Here is a 17,823-nt window from a genome sequence, read left to right as displayed (position 1 = left end):
AGCCAGACAATGAAGGCAACAGAGCCAGGAGAGGTGTGGGAACCACACATGATCCCCTGGAATGGCACAGTGTTCCACAGCCCAGCTTACACTAATCATGGGTAAATTGCCCCACAATTCCTCATACATGCCAGGAGTCAAGGAGGGTGGGATGAGGAGGGCAGAGAATTACAGGTGGTAATGGCTGTCATGGGTGACAGTGGAGGGGTGCAGGCGGAAAGTCTGTTCCTGTTTGCCCTTGCCAGGCCATCTGGGACCCTGCCTGGGGACAGTCCTTCAGGAGCTCGCACTGTTGCCTGATCCCCAGGCCTTTCTGCACCAGGAAAATCAGATTAAGAGGATCGAAGGCCGCAGCCTTGAAGGCTGTGGGAGAAGGAGGGTATTTCGGCCCTTTGCCTTCAGGAGGGGTGGGGGAGTGGTGCTCAGTGGCCTGAGTCTATGAGCCTTTGGAGAATTTTGCCCACGGTGGAGCATCCTCCTCTGCTCTCACCTTTTTCTTGTCTGGGTCAAATCAGCTCTGGTCACCAGGTTTCTAAAGCTTGGGCTGCTGGAGAAGGCCCCAGTTTGCCCCATACCAGGATCTGTTCTCTGACAGCTATCTGTTTCAGCCTCAAGTTTCTGATTTTCAGTTTTCTCACTAACCCAAGCTAGGATTTTGCCTATTTCTAGTTACCCTTACCTAGGTTTATCCTGTAACTAGCAATCAGAGATGCACAGTTTGATTAACTGTCTCTTCATAATGTTCCTTTTCCTTTCCTTGCATTAGAGTTGGTCTCTTAAGTTGAATTAATTTATAGAGTAGCCATCACAGCTATCTCTATGTGCCTGCTTTTGCATGAACTATATTTAGTGCCTTTTTCTACTATGTGGCAAGAATAATTTTATTAATCTCAACAGATAAGACCAAGTGTCAAGTCACAGGAAGGGCTGTGGATTTCTCCCTGACTTGATCTAACACCGTGAAGAGTTTCTTTGCTCCTTTAAAGGCTAGTTCTTCAGGTAACGGAACACACCAATGGCTTAACACAGTCCTTAACTTAGCCAGTCTCATGAGTCATGTGTGGAGAGCCTGGCACCTTGACTCAGGGAGGACCTCTAAGCTGAACAGTGAAGACCCAGTACCCTGTCATTGGTGAGAATGCATGAAAAGCATTGTACGTATTGGAGCTTAAGAGGCCAGCGGGAGGCAGTGTGATATAAACAGAACACTGAACTTTTAGGGAGAGTCCTAGGTTTGGGAGCATCCTCACTCTGCCAGCTTACTGGCCACAGGACATGGTCAAGATCTTTAACCTGATATTCTTCAGGTATTAATGACTACTGTGTACCAGGCACCACATTTGGCATTGCTGATACAGTTGTGGATATGACAGGTTTTGCAGCTAAATGTGACAACCCTGGTTATTTTAGGGGGCTTCTTATGTGAGTCACTTCTTTTGTTAACTTTGTGTTCATAATACAAGTATTTCTACTGAAAATAACATTAGTAACAAGTATATTTTAAAGTTCACATGGGATAGCATTAATGTATCCATTCAGGATACCAGACTGAAAAAAGTACATAGCAGTGTAGATGGGGAATGCTGTTTGTCTTGTGGGAAAAGATTTCTTTATGCATTTATTCCCATATAATAGCAAAATGTAAAAACACTACTACCATTGATATGAGGTATATAAGTTGGCTTATTTAAGATAAATTTCATGAAGATACATGCAGCCCAATGTGCATAGCAGCATTATTTACAATTGCCAAGATATGGAAGCAACCTAGGTGTCCATCAAGAAGATGTGGTATGTATCTGTGTATGCATATATATATACATATATGTGTGTGTGTATATATATATATATATATATATGTGTGTGTGTGTGTGTGTGTGTGTGGGTGTGTGTGTGTGTATATATATCTATATATGTCTATATAGATATTTATATATCTTGGAATGGCCAAAAAGTTTGTTTGGGTTTTTCCAATACATACGTATACATACAATGGAATACCATTCAGCCAGAAAAAAGAATGGAATTTTATCATTTGCAGCAACGTGGATGGACTTGGAGGGCATTATACCAAGTGAAATAAGTCAGACAGAGAAAGACAAATGCTGTATGATATCACTTATACATGGAATCTAAAAAAGACAACAAATTAGTGAATATAACAAAAGAGAAGCAGACTCATAAATATAGAGAACAAACTAGTGGTTACCAGAGGGGAGAGGGAAGAGGGGAGGGGCAAGATAGGGCTAGGGGATTAAGAGGTACAAACTATTAACTATAAAATAAGCTACAAGGATATAATGTACAGCACAGGGAATACAGCCAATATTTTTAAATAATTATAAAAGGAGTATAACCTTTAAAAATTGTGAATCACTATGTGATACACCTGTAACTTACGTAATTTGTTTTTACATCTTTATTGGAGTATAATTGCTTTATCTGCTGTATAACAAAGTGAATCAGCTATACGTATACATATATGCCCATATCTCCTCCCTCTTGCGTCTCCCTCACAACCTACCTATCCCACCCCTCTAGGTGGTCACAAAGCACCAAGCTGATCTCCCTGTGCTATGTGGCTGCTGCCCACTAGCTATCTATTTTACATTTGGGAGTATATATAAGTCCATGCCACTCTCTCACTTCATCTCAGCTTACCCTTCCCTCTCCCTGTGTCCTCAAGTCCATTCTGTACTTCTGCATCTTTATTCCTGTTCTGCCCCTAAGTTCTTCAGAACCATTTTTTTCTTTTATCTACATTCCATATATATGTGTTAGCATATGGTATTTGTTTTTCTCTTTCTGACTTACTTCACTCTGTATGACAGACTCTAGGTCCATCCACCTCACTCCAATAACTCAACTTCATTTCTTTTTATGACTGAGTAATATTCCATTGTATATATGTGCCACATCTTCTATATCCATTAATCTGTCGATGGACACTTAGGTTGCTTCCCTGTCCTGGCTATTGTAAATAGTGCTGCAGTGAACATTGTGATACATGACTCTTTTTGAATTATGGTTTTCTCAGGGTATATGCCCACTAGGGGGATTGCTGGGTCAAATGGTAGTTCTATTTTTAGTTTTTTTAAGGAACCTCCATACTGTTCTCCATAGTGGCTGTATCAATTTACATTCCCACCAACAGTGCAAGAGGGTTCCCTTTTCTCCACACCCTCTCCAGCATTTATTGTTTGTAGACCTTTTGATGATGGCCATTCTGACCGGTATGAGGTGATACCTCATTGTAGTTTTGATTTGCATTTCTCTAATGATTAGTGATGTTGAGCATCCTTTCATGTGTTTGTTGGCAATCTGTTTAACTTCTTTGGAGAAATGTCTATTTAGGTCTTCTGCCCATTTTTGGATTGGGTTGTTTGTTTTTTTGATATTGAGCTGCATGAGCTGCTTGTATATTTTGGAGATTAATCCTTTGTCATTTGCTTCGTTTGCAAGTATTTTCTCCCATTCTGAGGGTTGTCTTTTTGTCTTGTTTATGGTTTCCTTTGTTATGCAAAAGCTTTTAAATTTCATTAGACCCCATTTGTTTATTTTTGGTTTTATTTCCGTTTTTCTAGGAGGTGGGTCAAAAAGGATCTTGCTGTGATTTATGTCATAGAGTGTTCTTCCTATGTTTTCCTCTAAGAGTTTTATAGTGTCTGGCCTTACATTTAGGCCTTTAATCCATTTTGAGTTTATTTTTGTGTATGGTATTAGGGAGTGTTCTAATTTCATTCTTTTACATGTAGCTGCCCAGTTTTCCCAGCACCACTTATTGAAGAGGCTGTCTTTTCTCCATTGTATATTCTTGCCTCCTTTATCAAAGATAAGGTGACCATATGTGCTTGGGTTTATCTCTGGGCTTTCTATCCTCTTCCATTGATCTATGTTTCTGTTTTTGTGCCAGTACCATACTGTCTTGATTACTGTAGCTTTGTAGTATAGTCTGAAGTCAGGGAGCCTGATTCCTCTAGCTCCGTTTTTCTTTCTCAGGATTGCTTTGGCTATGTGGTGTCTTCTGTGTTTCCATACAAATTGTGAAATTTTTTGTTCTAGTTCTGTGAAAAATGCCAGTGGTAGTTTGACAGGGATTGCACTGAATCTGTAGATTGCTTTGGGTAGTAGAGTCATTTTCACAATGTTGATTCTTCCAATCCAAGAACATGGTATATCTCTCCATCTGTTTGTATCATCTTTAATTTCTTTCATCAGTGTCTTATGGTTTCCTGCATACAGGTCTTTTGTCTCCTTAGGTAGATTTATTCTTAGGTATTTTATTCTTTTTGTTGCAATGGTAAATGGGAGCATTCCCTTAATTTCTCCTTCAGATTTTTCATGATTAGTGTATAGGAATGCAAGAGATTTCTGTGCATTAATTTTGAATCCTGCTCTGTTACCAAATTCATTGATTAGCTCTAGTAGGTTTTTGGTAGCATCTTTAGGATTCTCTACATATAGTATCATGTCATCTGCAAACAGTGACAGTTTTACTTCTTTTCCGATTTGGATTCCTTTGATTTCTTCTTCTTCTCTGATTGCTGTGGCTAAAACTTGCAAAATTATGTTGAGTAATAGAGGTGAGAGTGGGCAACCTTGTCTTGTTCCTGATCTTAGTGGAAATGGTTTCACTTTTTCACCATTGAGAATGATGCTGGCTGTGGGTTTGTCATATATGACCTTTATTATGTTGAAGTAAGTTCCTTCTATGCCTACTTTCTGGAGAGTTTTTATCATAAATGAGTGTTGAATTTTGTCCAAAGCTTTTTTTGCCTCTGTTGAGATGATCATATGGTTTTCATTCTTCAATTTGTTAATATGGTGTATCACATTGATTGATTTGTGTATATTGACGAATCCTTGCATTCCTGGAATAAACCCCACTTGATCATGGTGTATGATCCTCTAAATGTGTTGTTGGATTCTGTTTGCTAGTATTTTGTTGAGGATTTTTGCATCTATGTTCATCAGTGATATTGGCCTGTGGTTTTCTTTTCTTGTGACATCTTTGTCTGGTTTTTATATCAGGGTGATGGTGGCCTCGTAGAATGAGTTTCCCTCTGCTATATTTTGGAAGAGTTTGAGAAGGACAGGTGTTAGCTCTTCTCTAAATGTTTGATAGAATTCGCCTGTGAATCCGTCTGGTCCTGGGCTTTTGTTTTTTGGAAGATTTTTAATCATAGCCTCAATTTCAGTGCTTGTGATTGGTCTGTTTATATTTTCTATTCTTCCTGGTTCAGTCTCGGAAGGTTGTGCTTTCCTAAGAATTTGTCCATTTCTTCTAGATTGTCCATTTTATTGGCATATAGTTGATTGTAGTAATCATGATCCTTTGTATTTCTGCAGTGTCAGTTGTTACTCCTCCTAACTTATGTAATATTGTACATCAACTCTACTTCCATAAAACATAATAAAATTTTAAAAAATTTTTAAATTTTTTAAATTTATGAAACTGTACTTGATCCTCTTAAAAGCCATTTTTCTGCATTCTTATTGAACACCTGCGAAGACAGTGGGCTCTTAAAGAACAACCTCTATTTACATAGTATATTTCCATATCACTCCTAAAAGGGTCAAAAGCAGCAGAGTAGAGTGGCTGGAAGGGCTGGATTGAGGACAGTCTTCAGATCACCCTCTCATCGAGATGAATAGGCTTCATGAGGGCTTCTTTGCTTATTTGGAGCTTGAAAGACAGCCCCTGGGATCCTCCAGAGAGAATAAATACCCCTGGGATCCTCCAGAGAGATTGGGCCTCCAATCCAGATTGGGCATGGGGAGACTTAGATGCAGTACGCAGTGGGTGATTCAGAGTAACTGAGAAGAGCATTTTAAGATCATTAACTGTAAAGAGAGTTTACAAATCAATAAAAAGACAATATCCCATTAAAAACTCCTCATGACATACTGGTAAATGAAAAAAAAGAATAGAGACTGTCCTGTACATATAATCTTACAGTTTGGAAAAGAAGTATTTACAGGTGTATATAGAATTTTAACTGTGGTTATCATTGGATAATATGGTCCTGGGCCTATCTTTAGACTTTTCTGTATTTTCCAAGCTTTCTGCAGTAAGCGTGTATTTCTTTTATACTTAGAAAAATGGTGGTTTTAAACAAAACCCTAAAGTATTATCTATGCAGGAAAGGGACTATGTGCTGTTCACTATTTCATCCCCAGTGTCAGGGCTGTACATTAGAATCACCTGAGAGAGCTTGTGAACTATTCAACTTTCTGAGCCTCATGGCTGGAGATGCTTGCTCAGTTGGACTGGTCTGGTAGGATACGAGGCTGCCAAGGAAAGTGGAAGCAGATTCTGGACTAAGTCATACTAAAGAGTGTTATCAGAGCCATCATTTCCCATGTAAACTCCAGGTTCATTGTAACATTGGACAAAATCTGTACTCCAGTTGAATATTATCACTCTAACCTTCCATCCATCTTAGCTCCAGTAGTTGCTCTATGGGGGAAAGATAGATCTAGTTCAGTTTCCCCTGAGATGCCTCACAGGCTCCTGGGACTTGGAAAAGGCAATTATCTGCCAAGTACCAGATGGCTGTTTAGATTGGCCCCGATGAATAAAAACAGTGATGCCAACAGAAGATGTGATTAGCTGGTTGAATAACAACAGGCCATCTCAACACAGATGTACTGGAAACAAGGGTAGGGTTGGATTCAAAAGTTTTTATTTTCTTGAGTGTATTGACAGTGCATTCATTACTTCAATAGGACTTTGATGTTAGCAGTGGGGAGACATGGAGAGAGAGCTAACTTTATACCACAGCATTCTCATTTTTATTAAGGTAACACTTTAGTTAAAACTTCATGGTAAGAGATGACAACGTTATTTTCCATCCACTTGTAAAGAATGGTAATGTGTGCTTCCTGGGAGATTGATTCTATCTATCTATCTATCTATTCATTAATTTATTTAAGAATTCCAAAGTAAGCATTTTTAGCTCCATTTATGACTGCTGTGGAAAACTATTATTCACACTGTCTACCTATACATAACAGACCTATATTGTATTAAAAAGGAAAAGACAGTTGAGGCTACCCAAATGTTTTAGGCCACCATTCCATTTCTGCTTAGTTAAAAAAAAGCAAACACATTGAAAGTTTCTGAGATGCTGCCTATTGAAAACCCTGCTGTAGACTCTAGGATCTGCCAGCTCTCAATTAACTAAGGTATAAGTGGAGAGAGAGGAAAGATCACAGATAATTTAAAGCATGGTTACACCAAAACTAGTCAAAATGTGGTACCAAAATTTTAACTGTAAACATATTTAGTTCAAAACGTGTTCAATATTCAGAAACACATTAACATTCTAAAACATCATCTAAAAGCATAAACAATTTAGTTATTGATGAGGTGCAAGCAACTAAACATCATTTTACTTCCTCAGCAAAGAAATAGTCAGAATATTAAAATCAAAAACATTTAAAATCAGAGTTTTAAAAAGATCAAAGTCTGTTAAAATATACTGCTCATTTTTGGGGGGGGGCGGTTATCACCTCTATTCATTAGTATGTATTTTTGATATAAAGACACATTCAAAGATGTAGATATTCATGCTGAATTGTGATGGTTTTATTTTTTGACAGACAATTATCTATGCACACCTTTCGGGCATGGTTAATCTTCAGACTGATTTCTTTTCCACCCCTAGATAATGAACAGTTAAACCTCATATCACTCTGACCCATGTTCCTAAAATTTAGAAAAGTGATGAAGATTAGGCAAATAAAAGCAGTGGGTGTTATTACCAAGATACAGCTCTGTGAGGTGAGTTGGTCATCAGTTGATATTTTTTTCATTATCTTACTCACTTATTTGTGAGCCTGAGGTCACTGGTTCTGGCTTTCTCCTTCCCCTGACATCTAGATAATTTACCACCAGATAGATGATGGTTATGGCTGGCTTTCCATTAATCTGTGCCTCCATGTTGTAGTTGGTCCATACTTACTAGGTACATGAAAGAAGTTAACAAAGCTATGGGATAAACAGATAAATGTTATGTTCTTTTAGAGAGTAACAATTTTATTTGAGGATGTTGGGGGGGAAATAATATAAACAAGTTTTATTAATGGTAAATAACTTTAAAATTATTTTCATATTAAAATAAATTGTACATATTATAGAATATATAGCAAAATGTGTTTGGTTTTTGAAGACGAAACAGGAGACTTGAAGGAAATTTCCTGCTTAGAGAGGCTACTTTCACTGTACCCTGAGACTCCAGAATGTAGGATTAGGGTGGGGGTGGGTGGTATTTTTTTTTCTCGTCTTATATTAAATGTACTTCTGTGAAAAGATAGAGACGCACTGCATGAGGGTGTCAAGAAAAATAGCGTGAAATTTCTTTAAATCGATGTCCATTTAGTTATACTTATGAAGGGACTCCATTCAGTTACACTTTTTCTGAAAAAGCCTACCTCTTAAATGAGGCAAGCATAAATCACTAAATATCCAGTTTATGAGGACTCAACATTTAGACCAGCGGTCCCCAACCCCTGGGCCACGGACCAATACCGGTCTGCGACCTGTTAGGAACTGGCCCACACAGCAGGAGGGGAGCCATGGGCGAGCAAGCAGAGCTTCATCTGCCACTCCCCATTGCTGGCATTACTGCCTCAACCATCCCTCCCTTCCCCTGTGGAAAAATTGTCTTCCACGAAACCAGTCCCTGATGCCAAAAAGGTTGGGGCTGCTGATTTAGAGAATAGTTTAAAGAAATACAAATGGGAGAGATTGGTACACATTGGCAGAGTAGAAGGACGTGCACTCATTCCCTCTTGCAAGAGCACCAGAATCACAACTGCCTGCTGAACAATCATTGACAGGAAGACACTGGAACTGACCAAAAAGATACCCCACATCCAAAGACAAAGGAGAATCCACAATGAGATGGTAGGAGGGGTGCAATCACAATAAAATAAAATCTCATGACCACTGGGTGGGTGACTCACAAATTGGAGAACAATTATACCACAGAAGTCCACCCACCGGAGTGAAGGTTCTGAGCCCCATGTCAGGCTTCCCAACCTGGAGTTCCAGCAACAGGATGAGGAATTCCCAGAGAATCAGACTTTGAAGGCTAGCGGGATTTGATTGCAGGACTTCGACAGGACTGGGGGAAACAGAGACTCCACTCTTGGAGGGCACACACAAAGTAGTGTGTGCATCAGGACCCAGGGGGAAGGAGCAGTAACCCCACAGGAGACTGAACTAGACCTACCTGCTAGTGTTGGAGAGTCTCCTGCAGAGGCAGGGAGGGGCTGTGGCTCACTGCAGGGACAAGGACACTGGCAGCAGAAGTTCTGAGAAGTACTCCTTGGCATGAGCCCTCCCAGAGTCCACCATTAGCCCCACCAAAGAGCCAGGTAGGCTCCAGTGTGTTGGGTCACCTCAGGCCAAACAACTAACAGGGGGGGAACTCAGCCCCACCCATCAGCAGACAAACAGATTCAAGTTTTACTGAGCTCTGCCCACCAGAGCAATACCGAGCTCTACTCACCACCAGTCCCTCCCATCAGGAAGCTTTCACAAGCCTCTTAGATAGCCTCATCCACCAGAGGGCAGACAGCAGAAGCAAGAAGAACTACAATCCTGCCTCCTGTGGAATGAACACCACATACACAGAAAGGTAGACAAAATGAAAGGCAGAGAGCTATGCACCAGATGAAGGAACAAGATAAAACCCAAGAAAAACAATTAAATGAAGTGGAAATAGGCAACCTTCCAGAAAAGGAATTCCGAATAATGATAATGAAGATGATCCAGGACCTCGGAAAAAGAACGGAGGCAAAGATCAAGAAGATGCAAGAAATGTTTAACAAAGACCTAGAGGAATTAAAGAACAAACAAACAGAAATGAACAGTACAATAACTGAAATGAGAAATACACGAGAAGAAATCAATAACAGCATAACTGAGGCAGAAGAACGGATAAGTGACCTGGAAGACAGAATGGAATTCACTGCCATGGAACAGAATAAAGAAAAAAGAACAAAAAGAAATGAAGACAGACTAAGAGACCACTGGGACAACATTAAATGCACCACCATTCTCATTATAGGGGTCCCAGAAGGAGAAGAGTGAGAGAAAAGACCCGAGAAAATATTTGAAGAGATTATAGTCAAAAACTTCCCTAATATGGGAAAGGAAATAGCCACCCACATCCAGGAAGCACAGAGAGTCCCAGCAGGATAAACCCAAGGAGAAACACGCCAGGACACATAGTAATCAAACTGACAAAAATTAAAGACAAAGAAAAATTATTAAAAGCAACAAGGGAAAAGTGACAAATAACATACAAGGGAACTCCCATAAGGTTAACAGCTGATTTCTCAGCAGAAGCTCTACAAGCCAGAAGGGAGTGGCACAATATATTTAAAGCGATGAAAGGGAAGAACTTACAACCAAGATTACTCTACCCAACAAGGGTCTCATTCATATTCGACAGAGAAATCAAAAGCTTTACAGACAAGCAAAAGCTAAGAGAATTCAGCACCACCAAACCAGCTCTACAACAAATGCTAAGGGAACTTCTCTAAGTGGGAAGCACAAGAGAAGAAAAGCACCTACAATAACAAACCCAAAACAATTAAGAAAATGGTAATAGGAACATACATATCAATAATTACCATAAATGTGAATGGATTAAATGCTCTAGCCAAAAGACACAGACTGGCTGAATGGATAAAAAACAAGACCCATATATATGCTGTCTGCAAGAGACCCACTTCAGACCTATGGACATACAGACTGAAAGTGAGGGGATGGAAAAAGATATTCCATGCAAATGGCAATCAAAAGAAAACTGGAGTAGCAATACTCATATCAGATAAAATAGACTTTAAAATAAAGATGTTACAAGAGGTAAGAAGGGACACTGCATAATGATCAAAGGATCAATCCAAGAAGAAGATATAACAGGTATAAATATATATGCACCCAACATAGGTGCACCTCAATACATAAGGCAACTGCTAACAGCTCTAAAAGAGGAAATCAACAGTAACACAATAATAGTGGGGGACTTTAACACCTCACTTACACCAATGGACAGATCATCCGGACAGAAAATTAATAAGGAAACACAAGCTTTAAGTGACACAATAGACCAGATAGATTTAATTGATATTTATAGGACATTCCATCTGAAAACAGCAGATTACACTTTCTTCTCAAGTGCACACGGAACATTCTCCAGGATAGATCACATCTTGGGTCACAAATCAAGCCTTGAAAATTTAAGAAAATTGAAGTCATATCAAGCATCTTTTCCAACCACAATGCTATGAGATTAGAAATAAATTACAGGGAAAAAATGTAAAAAACACAAGCACGTGGAGGCTAAGCAATATGTTACCAAATAACCAAGAGATCACTGAAGAAATCAAAGAGGAAATCAGAAAATACCTAGAGACAAATGACAATGAAAACACAATGATCCAAAGCCTATGGGATACAGCAAAAGCACTTCTAAGAGGGAAGTTCATAACAATACAATTCTACCTCAAGAAACAAGAAAAATCTCAAATAAACAATCTGACCTTACACCTAAAGGAACTATAGAAAGAAGAACAAACAAAACCCAAAGTTAGTAGAAGGCAAGAAGTCATAAAGATCAGAGCAGAAATAAATAGAAACAAAGAAAACAATAGCAAAGATCAATAAAACTAAAAGCTGGTTGTTTTAGAAGATCAACAGAATTGATAAAACTTTAGCCAGACTCATCAAGAAAAAGAGGGAGAGGACTCAAATCAATAAAAGTAGAAATGAAAAAGGAGAAGTTACAACAGACAATGCAGAAATACAAAGCATCATAAGAGACTACTACAAGCAACTCCATGCCAATAAAATGGACAACCTGGAAGAAATGGACAAATTCTTAGAAAGGTATAACCTTCCAAGACTGAACCAGGAAGACATAGAAAATATGAACAGACCAATCACAAGTAATGAAATTGAACCTGTGATTAAAAATCTTCCAACAAACAAAAGTCCAGGACCAGATGGCTTCACAGGTGAATTTTATCAAACATTTAGAGAAGAGCTAACACCCATCCTTCTCAAACTCTTCTACAAAATTGCAGAGGAAAGAACACTCCCAAACTCATTCAATGAGGCCACCATCACCCTGATACCAAAACCAGAGAAAGATTCTACAAAAAAAGAAAATTACAGACCAATATCACTAATGAACATAGATGCAAAAATCCTCAACAAAATACTAGCAAACAGAATCCAACAACACATTAAAAGGATCATACACCATGATCAAGTGGGATTTATCCCAGGGATGCAAGGATTCTTCAATATATGCAAATCAATCAATGTGATACACCATATTAACAAATTGAAGAAGTAAAACCATATGATCATCTCAATAGATGCAGAGAAAGCTTTTGACAAAATTCAACACCAATTTATGATAAAAACTCTCCAGAAAGTGGGCATAGAGGGAACCTACGTTAACATAATAAAGGCCATATACAGCAGACCCACAGCAAACATCATTCTCAGTGGTGAAAAAGTGAAAACATTTCCTCTAAGATTAGGAACAAGACAAGTATGTCCATTCTTGCCACTGTTATTCAACATAGTTTTGGAAGTCATAACCATGGTAATCAGAGAAGAAAAGAAATGAAAGGAATCCAAATCGGAAAAGAAGAAGTAAAACTGTCACTCTTTGCAGATGACATGATACTGTACATAGATAATCCTAAAAATACCACCAGAAAACTACTAGAGTTAGTCAATGAATTTGGTAAAGTTGCAGGATACAAAGTTAATGCACAGAAATCTCTTGCATTCCTATACACTAGTGATGAAAAATCTGAAAGAGAAATTAAGGAAACACTCCCATTTACCATTGCAACAAGAAGAATAAAATACCTAGGAATAAACCTACCTAAGTATACAAAAGACCTGTGTGCGGAAAACTATAAGACACTGATGAAAGAAATTAAGGATGATACAAACAGATGAAGAGATATATCATGTTCTTGGATTGGAAGAATCAACATTGTGAAAATGACTATACTACCCAAAGCAATCTACAGATTCAGTGCAATCCCTATCAAGCTACCACTGGCATTTTTCACAGAACTAGAACAAAAAATTTCATAATTTGTATGGAAACACAAAAGACCCCGCAAAGCCAAAGCAATCCTGAGAAAGAAAAACGGAGCTAGAGGAATCAGGCTCCCTGACTTCAGACTATACTACAAAGCTACAGTAATCAAGACAGTATGGTACTGGCACAAAAACAGAAATATAGATCAATGGAAGAGGATAGAAAGCCCAGAGATAAACCCATGCACATATGGTCACCTTGTCTTTGATAAAGGAGGCAAGAATATACAATGGAGAAAAGACAGCCTCTTCAATAAGTGGTGCTGGGAAAACTGGGCAGCTACATGTAAAAGAATGAAATTAGAACACTCCCTAACACCATACACAAAAATAAACTCAAAATGGATTAAAGACCTAAATGTAAGGCCAGACACTATAAAACTCTTAGAGGAAAACATAGGAAGAACACATGACATAAATCACAGCAAGATCCTTTTGAACCACCTCCTAGAAAAATGGAAATAAAACCAAAAATAAACAAATGGGGCCTAATGAAATTTAAAAGCTTTTGCATAACAAAGGAAACCATAAACAAGACAAAAAGACATCCCTCAGAATGGGAGAAAATACTTGCAAACGAAGCAAATGACAAAGGATTAATCTCCAAAATATACAAGCAGCTAATGTGGCTCAATATCAAAAAAACAAACAACCCAATCCAAAAATGAGCAGAAGACCTAAATAGACATTTCTCCAAAGAAGTTAAACAGATTGCCAACAAACACATGAAAGGACATCACTAATCATTAGAGAAATGCAAATCACACCTACAATGAGGTATCACCTCATACCGGTCAGAATGGCCATCGTCAAAAGGTTTACAAACAATAAATGCTGGAGAGGGTGTGGAGAAAAGGGAATCCTCTTGCACTTTTGGTGGGAATGTAAATTGATACAGCCATTATGGAGAACAGTATGGCGGTTTCTTAAAAAACTAAAAATAGAACTACCATTTGACCCAGCAATCCCCCTACTGGGCATATACCCTGAGAAAACCATAATTCAAAAAGAGTCATGTACCACAATGTTCACTGCAGCACTATTTACAATAGCCAGGACATGGAAGCAACCTAAGTGTCCATCGACAGATGAATGGATAAAGAAGATGTGGCACATATATACAATGGAATATTACTCAGCCATAAAATGAAACAAAACTGAGTTATTTGGAGTGACGTGGATGGACCTATAGTCTGTCATACAGAGTGAAGTAAGTCAGAAAGAGAAAAACAAATATTGTGTATTAACGCATATATGTGGAATCTAGAAAAATGGTACGGAAGAACTGGTTTGAAAGGCAGAAATAGAGACACAGATGTAGAGAACAAATGTATGGACACCAAGGGGGGGAAGTGGGGGGGAGGGGGTGGTTGTGGGATGAATTGGGAGATTGGGATTGACATATATACACTAATATGTATGAAAAAGGTAACTAATAAGAACTTGCTGTATAAAAAAATTAAATTAAATTAAATTAAAAAAAAGAAGAATGACACACACACACACACCCCAGTAAAAAAAAAGCAAAGGCTTCAGGGCAGTAATGTGGAGACTTATAATAAGATGGGTTATAATAAAAACAAATTTTCAATCTCAAAAAAAAGAAAAATACAAATGGCTGTATTCTCACAATTACCTGATACAGAACCATTAGTTTCCTCATTTACCTACTTTTATGTCTTGATTACCACTTTGGGTGTCAGAAGTTCCCATGATTTGTGCATACCGAGACTCTTGCTCCTGAACATTTCCTACAGACTCTGATGATGATAATGATGATGATAATCAGCACCTACCCAGTGTTTACTGTGTGGCAGGCACTCCTCTTAAGTGCTTTTCATTAACCCTCACCAGCAACCCTATAAGATAAAATTATCCCCATTTTCCCGATGAGGAAACTGAGGCACAGAGAGTTCAGAAATTTTCCTAAGGGCGTGTGGCTTAGAAATGGCAGAACCAAGGTTGGGAACTGGGTGATGGCTCCAGAATTCTCCTTTTAAACATTACCTTTTTCTGCTTCTCATCATAGAAATTATTAAACATTTACTATTTACAAGGCTAGAATTCATGAAGTTGTTGAAAGTGATGTTGGAGAACAGCTTGAGTCACATGAACAGCATTAACAAATGAGGAGCTGGTAGAATTATACAATCATGACTCAGGAGGTATTTCCAGAGAGAATCATTTGGTTACAAAGGAAATAAAATGAAGCCCTGAAATAGATTTTTTTAAATTACATTCATTATGTTTGTGCTGTGAACATTCTGTGTGAAGTAAAGGATGTTGTATGTTACTATTGGGCCATTCTGTCTAAAAAACACTCCAAGAAATAGTCAGTTTATTCTTTATTCAGAGAATGTTCTTTTCCCAGTCGTTTTCAGATAAAGACGATCTTCAGGAAGCTAGGCAACCATAGGAAGTTGACCGTGCCAAGTGCCAGTAAGGGTTTAGAGGAGTCTCACCTGTGGTCAGTTGTCCAGAAAAGAAGAGCCTGGGTGGCCATATCTATGCCCCATCCCCCCAGATTTCTTTATTTTTCTTTTATCATAAGAAAAGAGAGAACCCTTCTTCCCCTAGCAACCATTCGGGGGCTGCATTGTTCCTTACAACTGCTCTGAACTTGGAAAGCGTGCACACATGTGCTTCATTTCAGTCTAGTTGACAGCTTCCTTCCTTAGTTCTGTGGCTTTTGAGAGCAAAATCTGCGTTCTTTCTAAATACCGAAGGCTTGGGATCACTTCTTCATCACTAAAGTTGCTCCTCCCACAGCCTGGACTCAGTCAGAGATTGTCCTCTAAGGAAGAGACCTCATTGCAAAGAGAGAAACATTTTGAGGCACGTTTAAGTGGAACATACAAAAGTTTTCAAAGAGTGATTCTGTTCCAAGAAAGTTAAACTTTTAGCAGACTGAACCCAGAAGCACAAATTTCAGTTAAACACAGGATTTAGTCTGCTAAAAGCTTAAGCAGTAAGCTTTTGCCTCTGAACCCCAAATCTACCTTCCCTAGCACTCCATCTGGTATATTTCACCCTGTCTAGGCAGCCCCACTTGGCTTGATTTTCCAACATTTATCTGTCACACCTGTCAAGGTCTAATAGTTTCTGCAGGTGCTTGACTGCTAGCTTTTTATTCCAGTTTTAATGGAAGCAGATTCCTTTTTTCCCACAGTGGTAGATCAATTAACCACACTGCACTGAGGGCAGGGAAGGTTAACTTTTCAGGACTGATAGTCCTAACAGAATATAAAAGATTAAATTTTGCTTTTATCTAGGAAAATGCATAGATTGGAGTCTCCCCAGAGAGCTTGTGAGAGCTGGCTCTTTAAAAAGAGGGGGTCACCCTTTGGGGAGAATAGCCTGAGATTCCCATATGGCTTTAATCACTGGGCACATCTACGCATTAGCAGACCGTGAGAGGAGAATCCTAGGAACCCCATGGTCATTAGGTAGCGGTGTACTGTTGTCATGATGTGGTCTTTATGTCTGCTACTTCGAAGGTTCATGATAAGGCATTTTCTTTCCATGTTTTAATAGTCTTGTAGCCTTAAATATACTGCCTTCTGCCTTTATTCGCCTATGTGTGTGAGAGAAGCTGCTTCAGCCAGCAAACCTCATTCTTCCCTTGTCTGGGAGCATAGAGCCCAGCTGGAGGTGTGCTGATATACCTGTCCTTTCAGTGAAGCCTTCTGGATTCCAGGGAGGATACCTCTTGTGAAATAGCACCCAGACCAAATATGCCTTGGTAAGAAGCTGTTTCTGTAGGAGGTGTACCTCACTGAGCTGTGTCCTCTCTGGCACCAGCATACTGACTGTACTGTTCAGTCCAGACATCTGTGTGTAGCAATAGCAGGTGTTAATCCTTAGCTGGAGGTAGAGGAGACTTTATAATAATAACAAAAGTATTAGTTGGGAATGTTTGAGCCCTCACTCTGGAATGATAATATATAAATAAAAACAAATAAATAAATGTATGTGTTCACAGATATTAAACCAATGCATCTTCCCCTCCTCTCCTTAGAGTCTTGTCTCATTGCAGCTCATCATTCCTAAGGCACAGTGGGCTTACGGTGTTAGTGCAGGAGACTGGCACGATGGTGGGCTTGAAAGCAGTCAGAGAGGAGTGGGAAGGCCCATTAAATTCCTTTACCTGCTCCTAAGGTAAAGAGAAGACAAGCCTGGAGGGCCCAGCTCACAGGGTTCTCCCACAGTGTGGAGACTGGAGTCAGGAAGAAGAAAACGTGATGTAAGAGAAATAAAAGGTCTGCCTCTGTCCCAGCCAAGGTAAAGGTGGGAGGAAGGAAATGGAAAGAGGGAGGGAGACAGAAGCAAGGACAAGAGGGGCATCTCCAGATTTTTCTGTGAGCTCTGGTGTTGGGAGACCAAAGCATTCAGGGAAGCGCCCAGGTACCAGATTCTGTGTGCTCCTGTTGGGACTGGGGAGTGGGAAGGAGCACTGTGCAGACACTCTCCATGCTGAGGTGAGAACCAGAAGCATCACAGCAAGTGTAGGGGCGGACAGGCAGCCCAGGGCCACATGGTGCTGGGGCACACTTTGGGGTCTGCAGCCAGCTGAGGAAAAGCTAAACAGCAAAGGGGAGTTGGCCAGACCTACCTGGGAGCATTGCTGGAGGTGAAAGAAAGGGACAGCCTCATACTTTCCTATCAGAGGCCAGAAGGGC

At 39.4% G+C, this 17,823-nt stretch overlaps 1 protein-coding gene across 5 annotated transcripts in view; it reads left to right on the top strand.

The window, feature by feature from the left end:
- TMEM108 (transmembrane protein 108) overlaps window positions 1-17,823 on the top strand; it is a 362,221-nt gene that overhangs the window by 157,634 nt on the left and 186,764 nt on the right. The window lies entirely within an intron of this gene.

Source organism: Balaenoptera ricei, chromosome 4 (assembly GCF_028023285.1).
Source record: "Balaenoptera ricei isolate mBalRic1 chromosome 4, mBalRic1.hap2, whole genome shotgun sequence".
Classification (NCBI taxonomy): Eukaryota; Metazoa; Chordata; class Mammalia; order Artiodactyla; family Balaenopteridae; genus Balaenoptera; species Balaenoptera ricei.
The sequence above is the reverse complement of the archived record's forward strand: the minus strand, read 5'-3'. Positions and strand labels throughout refer to the sequence as shown.